The following is a 9,551-nucleotide window of genomic DNA, read 5'->3' on the forward strand; positions in this document are numbered from 1 at the left end:
CAAATTGGAGTGGGTCTAGGGTGTCAGGTAGGGTGGAGGTGATATGGTCCTTGACTAGTCTCTCAAAGTATTTCATGATGACGGAAGTGAGTGCTACGGGGCGGTAGTCGTTTAGCTCAGTTACCTTAGCTGTCTTGGGAACAGGAACAATGGTGGCCCTCTTGAAGCATGTGGGAACAGCAGACTGGGATAGGGATTGATTGAATATGTCCGTAAACACACCAGCCAGCTGGTCTGCGCATGCTCTGAGGGCGTGGCTGGGGATGCTGTCTGGGCCTGCAGCCTTGCGAGGGTTAACACGTTTAAATGTTTTCCTCACGTCGGCTGCAGTGAAGGAGAGTCCGCATGTTTTGGTTGTGGGCCGTGTCAGTGACACTGTATTGTCCTCAAAGCGGGCAAAAAAGTTATTTAGTCTGCCTGGGAGCAAGACATCCTGGTCCGTGACGGGGCTGGTTTTCTTTTTGTAATCCGTGATTGACTGTAGACCCTGCCACATACCTTTTGTGTCTCGTTAACCATGAAGCATACGCCCCTGCCCTTCTTCTTACCAGAAAGATGTTTGTTTCTGTCGGCGCGATGCGTGGAGAAACCAGCTGGCTGCACCGACTCCGATAGCGTCTCTCCAGTGAGCCATGTTTCCGTGAAGCAAAGAACGTTAGTCTCTGATGTCCCTCTGGAATGCTACCCTTGCTCGGATTTCATCAACCTTGTTGTCAAGAGACTGAACTTTGGCGAGAAGTATGCTAGGGAGTGGTGCACGATGTGCCCGTCTCCGGAGTCTGACCAGAAGACCGCTTCGTTTCCCTCTTTTACGAAGTCGTTTTTTTGGGTTGCCGGCTGGGATCCAATTCCGTTGTCCTGGGTGAAAGGCAGAACACAGGATCCGCTTCGCGAAAGTCATATTCTTGGTCGTACTGATGGTGAGTTGACGCTGCTCTTATATTCAGTAGTTCTTCTCGACTGTATGTAATGAAACCTAAGATGACCTGGGGTAAATCAGGGTAAATCAATCCCAGAACAACAGCAAAGGACCTTATGAAGATGCTGGAGAAAACTGGTGCAAAAGCATCTATATCCACAGTAAAACGAGTCCTATATCGACATAACCTGAAAGGCCGCTCAGCAAGGACGAAGCCACTGCTCCAAAACCTCCATAAAAAAAGCCAGACTACAGTTTGCAACTGCACATGGGGACAAATATTGTATTTTTTGGAGAAATGTTCTCTGGTCTGATGAAACAAAAATAGAACTACTTGCAAGCCGAAGAACACTATCCCAACCGTGAAGCACAGGGGTGGCAGCATCATGTTGTGGGGTTGCTTTGCTGCAGGAGGGACTGGTGCACTTCACAAAATAGATGGCATCATGAGACAGGACAATTATGTTGATATATTGAAGCGAAATCAGTCGGGAGATAAAGCTTGGTCGCAAATGGTTCTTCCAAATGGACCCCAAGCATACATCCAAAGTTGTGGCAAAATGGCTTAAGAACAACAAAGTCAAGGTATTGGAGTGACCATCACAAAGCCCTGACCTCAATCCTATAGACAATTTGTGGGCAGAACTGAAAAAGTGCGTGCGAGCAAGGAGGCCTACAAACCTGACTCAGTTACACCAACTCTGTCAGGGTGATGGGCCAAAATTCACCCAACTTATTGTGGGAAGCTTGTGGAAGGCTATCCGAAACGTTTGACCCAAGTTAAACTATTTTGAAGGCAATGCTACCAAATACTAATTGAGTGTATGTAAACTTCTGACCCACTGGGAATGTGATGAAATTGAATAAAATCTGAAATTAATAATTCTCTCTGGTATTATTCTGACATTTCACATTCTTGAAATAAAGTGGTGATCCTAATTTTTACTAGGATTAAATGTCAGGTATTGTGAAAAACAGAGTTTAAATGTATTTGGCTAAGGTGTATGTAAACTTCTGACTTCAACTGTACATTCATATTATTAAGTTGTTTTGTGACAGAATGTTATTAGGTGAAATTAAGTTAACATTTTTACACTTGTAAAAGTTAATGAATTGGTGGAAAGACCTTTAACAATGAACAACAGTGTCTCTTCTTCTCAGGTTATTATCAGGGGAGGGTGTTTCAGCCGGTTGCATTATCCTCTGCCATAGCCGGGGGGCTTTCTCCTTCTTTTTGGCTCGTTTTGAAGTGTGTCTGGGCTGACAGAGCTCCGAGTCCCCCTCCACGATCACTGACTCCACTGTTTAAGTTTGTATATTTAGGGGCTGTGTCCTCTGGGAGTGCGTGCGTGTGTGTTGTGTGAAAGAGAGAAAAAGCAGGCAGCATTGTTCCCGAGCACCATCGCAGCTCTAAGTTCCCTTCTCTCTTATTACATTTTTTAAAAGTCATTCTCTCCCGCTCCAGTCAGACAGCATTGCTCCAAGTCTGTAAACATTTCATGTCTAGTTTTTGTTACTGTGGGGCAAAATCAGTGCCGCCCCTGGAGTGAATTAAGTTTTGTCTCTCTGGTTACGGCTCCCAGTTTTCAAATGGGTCCTGGCTTCAGCACATACTTCAGCACAAGGTGTACAAAACCTAGGAAGTGGAAGATTGGATCCCAGCCAAAAGGGTCCACTGTTGTTTTTCTACACAGAAAATAGGTGCTGTGTTTTGTGTGCGTGCACGCATGTACTTTTCACCTAATGTAAAGTTGTAAAAGTCTGAACTTGATTCTATCATTATGTTTCATTGCTAGGCAAGAAGACGTGTCTTTATGTGCGTCGTAAAGACTTGGTCCGGCCTCTGTCTTTGTAGTGTTGGCCCCTTATGCCAACATTCACTGCCAGCCTTCACTGAAATACAGGGAAGCACAGTAGCCTTTCCCATCAAGAAATAAGTATAGTATGTGCAAACTCACAAATCTCTTGAAATACAGGTTATAGTTATGATTATCAGTTATTCAAGACAATAGGCTTTTTGATCCAATATGTTCTCCTACTTTTGCCTCAGCAAATGGTTAGGCTCAAGTCAAATCAAAGGTATTTGATAATGCCACAAAATGAAAGTCATACCCACACTGTCAAATGTATCAATTGTTTTGGGACAATGCAGCACTTAATTTCGCTCAATAAACCACAAGCTCATCATTACATTCCCAAACAGAATTGACTTGTCATCATTCACACGAGTGTCATCTTCACGTTTGGACACCATTTAATGCACTTCCTCTAACATTCCAGTCACTTGTGTTTGTGTCTGGTTTGTTGAACTGGGAACAAGGGACACATGCCAGAATTGCCTGTTATCTTCTCACCCATCAACTAGAACCAGATCAATCAGCTACTGAAACTGTGTGTGTGTGTGTGTGTGTGTGTGTGTGTGTGTGTGTGTGTGTGTGTGTGTGTGTGTGTGTGTGTGTGTGCACAGACTGAATCCAAACTCAAGAGTACAGTATAGAGGCACACATGAGATCAATCAAATGATTCCCCAGACAGCAAAGCATGTCTGGCACTAAATGGTCATCATCTCACTGGTGAGGTCATCCTACGTTATACATTACATTACATTTAAGTCATTTAGCAGACGCTCTTATCCAGAGCGACTTACACTTATATAACATATAGAAGTAAAGTTGTAAGTAGGTACATATATACAGCATTCGTCAGCACAAGGAAAAAGAGGAAAACATTTCAAAGGTGTATTAAAGAAATATAGCTAATGTGTCTTTTACGTTCAACCATTAATGATGAGTCATGTATTCATGGGTTTCAAAAACTGTCATGGACAGTTTTTCGTAAGTTCATTAGAGATGACCTTTTATCCAATATAATTTGGTAATAAAACAGAGTGAATTGTGGAGGACAGATGGTGCTCTCTTCTCATTGTTGTTAGTATGAAAGTTGTTTTAATGCTGATTTGATCAGAAATGGGACAGAGGTAATGCCATCAGCAATTGGAAATCACTTTATATCCTGTGCTGTCACCGTGAAGACAGCATCACAACAGCCACACTACGCTCCACAACAGAGCAGAGGTCGGTGGGAATGCTTTTGGTCTTTGTATAATGATTTATCACATTTTAAATCATCCATTCCTATCCAGTTAACATTTAACATTTAAGTAATTTAGCAGACGCTCTTATCCAGAGCGACTTACAAATTGGTGCATTCACCTTATGACATCCAGTAGAACAGTCACTTTACAATAGTGCATCTAAATCTTAAAGGGGGGGGGGGGGTGAGAAGGATTACTTATCCTATCCTAGGTCCTTTACATGTCATTCTGTAATAATGACAGAAACATTGTAATCACTAGTTTGCACACATACAAGGTTATGTACACAAAGTCATGTGTATAGAGATGGTAGAGCTGGTTTGTGAAGACAATGAAGTTATAATTGTGTTCTGTTTAATCTTCAAATCAAACCTTTCAACATCATTTAACCATCGACAGCTGAGCCATTCTCAGTTGGTTCTGGAAGTGGACAACATTGCCCACAGTCTTGCCTGGCCAGAGGAAGCAACTGATCCATTCCCAGACCAGAGATCATCCTCTCTGCGTACAGGTGGGACCGAGGCCAGCCACACACTTGAGCGGTGTAACACAGAAGTAGACCATCAGGGGATTCTGCATCAGACCAGCCAAAGGAGGAAAGACCACCAGGGTTCCCATTAAGGAGAGCCAGAAGTGTGGAGGACTTCCATCTCCCAGCCCCAAAACTGTCCAACCCTGTGAGGGGGCAGTGGGGTTGTGGTGGTGCCGCTGTGAGTGGAACTGTGGAGGGGGCAGGGCTGAGAGGGACAGATGTGCCCAGAATCAAATCCAATTTTATTGGTCACATACACATGGTTAGCAGATGTTATTGCGAGTGTTGCGAAATGCTTGTGCCTCTTAGTTCCGAAAGTGCAGCAATATCTAACATGTAATCTAACAATTCCACAACAACTACCTAATACACACAAATCTAAGTAAAGGAATGGAATAAGAATATATACTGTACATATAAATATATGGATGAGCAATGACAGAGCGACATAGGCAAGATGCAGTACATGGTATTTAAAATACAGTATATACATATGAGATGAGTGATGCAAGATATGTAAACATTAACAAAGGCCAGAGGCGATGTGGGAAGTGTGGCCTCATGGTCCTGATGCTAGTCCTGGCTGTTTTCTCCTGTCAGTGGGAGTCTGCATGGTCAACATTGTTAAAGGGGAATGTTGTAAGCTGGATGAGAAGGACACATACTCGATTGATGAATTCATTTGAAAAGAAAATGGAAATCACTGTGTACTGCATATGTTTAAAGAGTGAGATTATGGGACAATATACTCTTCTCAGTCAATACAGTTCCTCGGGGTAAAAAAAAAAACAACTGATCTGAACCACATATTATTGAGTGTCTCAAATGTCACAATGGCTCTGGTCAAATGTTGTGCACTATATAAGGAATAAGGGTGCTATTTGGGACGGATACATCAAGTCAGTAGAAAAATAATATGTCCTGGTCTGGTGGTATACATTGGAAATATTGGAGACATATTTGCGAACATTACAAACAATTTAAATGTAATCTGTTTCTCCTTCTCAAAGTCCGCATCCGCCAATTAAAATTGTTGACGTATTTGCACGTGATAGAACGCTATGTTCCATATCCTGGCGTACTTAGTGGTTGTCACTAGTTTACCACCGCCACAAAGTCTAAATTATCGTAAAAATGCATACTTTTTGTTGTTGCTTTTTGGTCGCAATGTAAGGTTGGGCATAAGGTTAGCAGTGTGGTTACCATTAAGGTTCGGTGGTTTAAAATCTGATTTAAAAAATATATAAATTGTAGAAATAGGCACGGGGTTTAGCCATAATTATGACTTTGTGGCTGTGGTAACTAGCGACAACTATACTCAGACCAATGCTAAAAAAGACAGCTGAATGTGATTATTTTAGTGATAATGCTCGAGAAGACTGTGTTTGGAGGATATATTGGCACGGGTGTTGTTAGGCCCAAGACGAAGTCGACACACTCCGGTTTCGAGGGCATTATCACTTTACATATTTTCATTAAACACGTTATTTTGATTAATTTATTCATACTATATTTCATCCTTCCACAAGATATAGTCCCGACACAACTATAGGGTTGCTACCCAAGCTGGCTGGTCGTTCTATCGGTTCGGTTGCCAGAGACCCAGGCTAAGTGTTTTTGTTCTGTATCTATAGACGCGACCCAGTCATTCCTTTTAAATGTTATATTGCCATACCGGCTGGCAACGTTCTTATCCTTTGCTTGCCAACCTCGGCGAATTTACAGTCAAGTCAAACAGAATAACCAGAATAGCCAGAATAACAACAAATTAGCTTAGTTTACATTTGTTTAAGATGTTTTCTTGTGACATTTGAGATCAAGTCTAGGTTCAGATGCTTTTCATAGTGGAGATCAAGTTTATCAATTGCCTGGCTGGGCTGACGACAATGTATTGCCAGTCAGACAGAACAGAGGAAACATGCAAATTTGGAATAGATACCGATTGGAATGCGGTTTTGACCAATCAGGATTAAGACCCACCCAGTTTATAATGCCAATTATGGTAATAGCTAGAAGGGATACCGATACTGTCAAATTGACGTCATATTCTCGTTCACTACCAGAGTTTGCGTCATGGATAGAAGGGATACCGATTTTGTCATAGTCCTGTTCACTACGAGTTTGCGTTTTACACATCGTCGAGTTCTACAGCAGACTGGACTTGATTTCTACAGGATCGCTAGCTAGCAGAACTATTGGGGTACTTTCTACGGAGCACATTTACATTACTACATGGGCTCCAGAGTGATGGAGTGGTCTAAGGCACTCCATCTCAAATGCAAGTCGTCACTACAGTACCTAATTCGAATCCAGGTTGTATCGTATCCGGTCGTGATTGGGAGTCCCATAGGGCGGCGCACAATTGGCCCAGCGTCGTCCAAGTTTCGCCGGGATAGGCTGTCATTGTAAAGAATAATTTGTTCGTAATTGACTTGCCTAGTTAAATAAAGGTTCAATAAAAAAATATATTTATTTGTGTTATCAGCTAGTAATTTTGCCCTTGTGGAACTTAAGAGGACAGTGGTTAGAGGTCCATGTAGAGTTTGAGTAGTTTTTCTGTTCTACTTGATTATTATTGCACCAACCTGGTGTCCCAGCTCTACCAGTCCGTGATGTAAAGAATGGAAAATTGTCTTATTCTTTCTTTTCATATACTAACTGGCCACCAGACTACAGAAACTACAGCAATGGAACTGAAGTAAAGGAATAGCAATAACTATAACGCTAGCAATAGGAATATGGCATGAGAGATGCCAAAAAGAAAGTCATTGGTTGCTTAGATTTCATTTATTCTTATTTTTTCTATTAAAAACACAAAATACAGCAAATATGGGGAATTTTAAAAAGAGTGGAACCCTCACTCTCCTAACATAAAGTTGAACCCTATCCTCTCCCTTCCACTGTCTCCTCTCCCTTTTTTCTCTGTCTCCTCTCCTCTCCTTTTTTTCTCTGTCTCCTCTCCCTTTTTTTCTCTGTCTCCTCTCCCTTTTTTTCTCTGTCTCCTCTCCCTTTTTTTCTCTGTCTTCTCTCCCTTTTTTTCTCTGTCTCCTCTCCCTTTTTTTCTCTGTCTCCTCTCCCTTTTTTTCTCTGTCTCCTCTCCCTTTTTTTCTCTGTCTCCTTTTTCTCTGTCTCCTCTCCCTTTTTCTCTGTCTTCTCTCCTGTCTTTTTTTTCTCTGTCTTCTCTCCCTTTTTTTCTCTGTCTTCTCTCCCTTTTTTTCTCTGTCTTCTCTCCCTTTTTTTCTGTCTCCTCTCCCTTTTTTTCTCTGTCTCCTCTCCCTTTTTTCTCTACCGTCTCCTCTCCCTTTTTTCTCTACCGTCTCCTCTCCCTTTTTTCTCTACCGTCTCCTCTCCCTTTTTTCTCTACCGTCTCCTCTCCCTTTTTTTCTCCACTGTCTCCTCTCCTCTCCCTTTTTTTATCTTCCGTCTAACCTTCCTCCCTACTGTCTCCTTTCCATTTTCTCTTCTGTCTACTGTCTCCTCTCCTAGATGTGTTTGCCATTGTTTTGTATGTTCGGATGTGTTTTGATATTTAGATGCGTGTGTGTGTTAATGCTCACTGATGTTCCTTTGTTTGAGTTTTTAAAAACTTTACCTTGTTCCCAGTGTCTGGGTTTTTGTGAGTTTTTTCTCCTCTGCCTCATGTTCTGTGAGAGACGAACCACACCAAAAAATGCAATTTTGAGAAAAATATTGTAGAACGGAAATGTTAAATGTACCGTAGATAACCACAGAAAACAATCTTCATTATGATTGTATTCTGGAATAATCTCAATCTCATTAGGGGTAGGCAGACCCAGTGGAGGGGGGAGGAGCTAGGGCTAGACACACCCAGGGGACAAGCTAGGGGTCCTCAGCCACAGTCCAGGATCAGCAGCATGTCCAGGTAGGTGTAGGGCCAGGCATGTCCAGGAGTTATTAGATGTAGAAAAGGACAAAAGAAGGGGGCTACTGGGAGCATACTTATGTACATCAGATAAGACACAGTACAGTACACCAGATGAGACAAGCTGACCATGGACCCTAGGCAAATAAAAACTATTGCAGCATAAACACTAGAGACTGGGACAGGGGGATCGAGAGATGATGTGGCCCGCCCAATGCCACCACTGAGTGCTACAAGCCAGGGCCTCCCCCATAATAGTCAGTGGTATGGTTCATCAGTCCAGTGCAATGGGACCTGATGCTTCTCTGCTTGGCTCTCAGCTTTAAGGAATTAGGGAACTAGCGTCCTGTCCAGGGGGGTGGGGGACAGGCTACTTGTACATCAAGTTGCCTTATACGTGACAGAAAGAGGAGATATACTTCTGTCCATATGGGCCGTTCATGCTCAGACGAGGATTATTTGTCGAAGGCGTAGGTACATAACGTCACTTACAAGACTGAAACCAAGTCTGACTCTCTCACATAAGAGGAACTCTGTAGGAGAAAGCCCTGTATCTGTCTGTTTTCTTGGATATTTGGGGAACAAGGAGTCCTGCATCTTGTGGTTCTCTTCCCTTTCTAACACATACCCTCCTCAACCTCTCACCTCTCCCTTCCTGAACGACATCCCCTCCTCACAACATCAGTCAATCATAATCACCTTTACTGTGCCTCTTTGTAAAACATTAGCAAACGTACCATTTGTGTTTCCCTCTTACTATCACTCGCGTGTTTATCCTTGCCATGGTGGCAGGCGTACAGTACGTTCTCCTACCGAACACCAGGAAGGTTGTTCCATCATGGGGAACATGACTTCCCGATGCAAGTTTTCACGATGCGAGATCTGAGGTGTTAAACAAATGACAAGTTAGAATAGCAGTTACTCTATAGCTAATCTAAATTTGATGAATAACACACACGTCTGTCTACTATCTAACGTTAGTCAACGGAGTTAGCTATTTTACTAGGTAACGACCTAGATTAATATCACTTCTTGATTAAATTCGAACTCAGCCTTCTGTCCAGATGCTGTATCCTTTTTGTTTAAAATACATGTGGTCCTTGTCTTCTGTTTATAATGGTTT

Source organism: Oncorhynchus gorbuscha, linkage group LG16 (assembly GCF_021184085.1).
Source record: "Oncorhynchus gorbuscha isolate QuinsamMale2020 ecotype Even-year linkage group LG16, OgorEven_v1.0, whole genome shotgun sequence".
Lineage (NCBI taxonomy): Eukaryota > Metazoa > Chordata > Actinopteri > Salmoniformes > Salmonidae > Oncorhynchus > Oncorhynchus gorbuscha.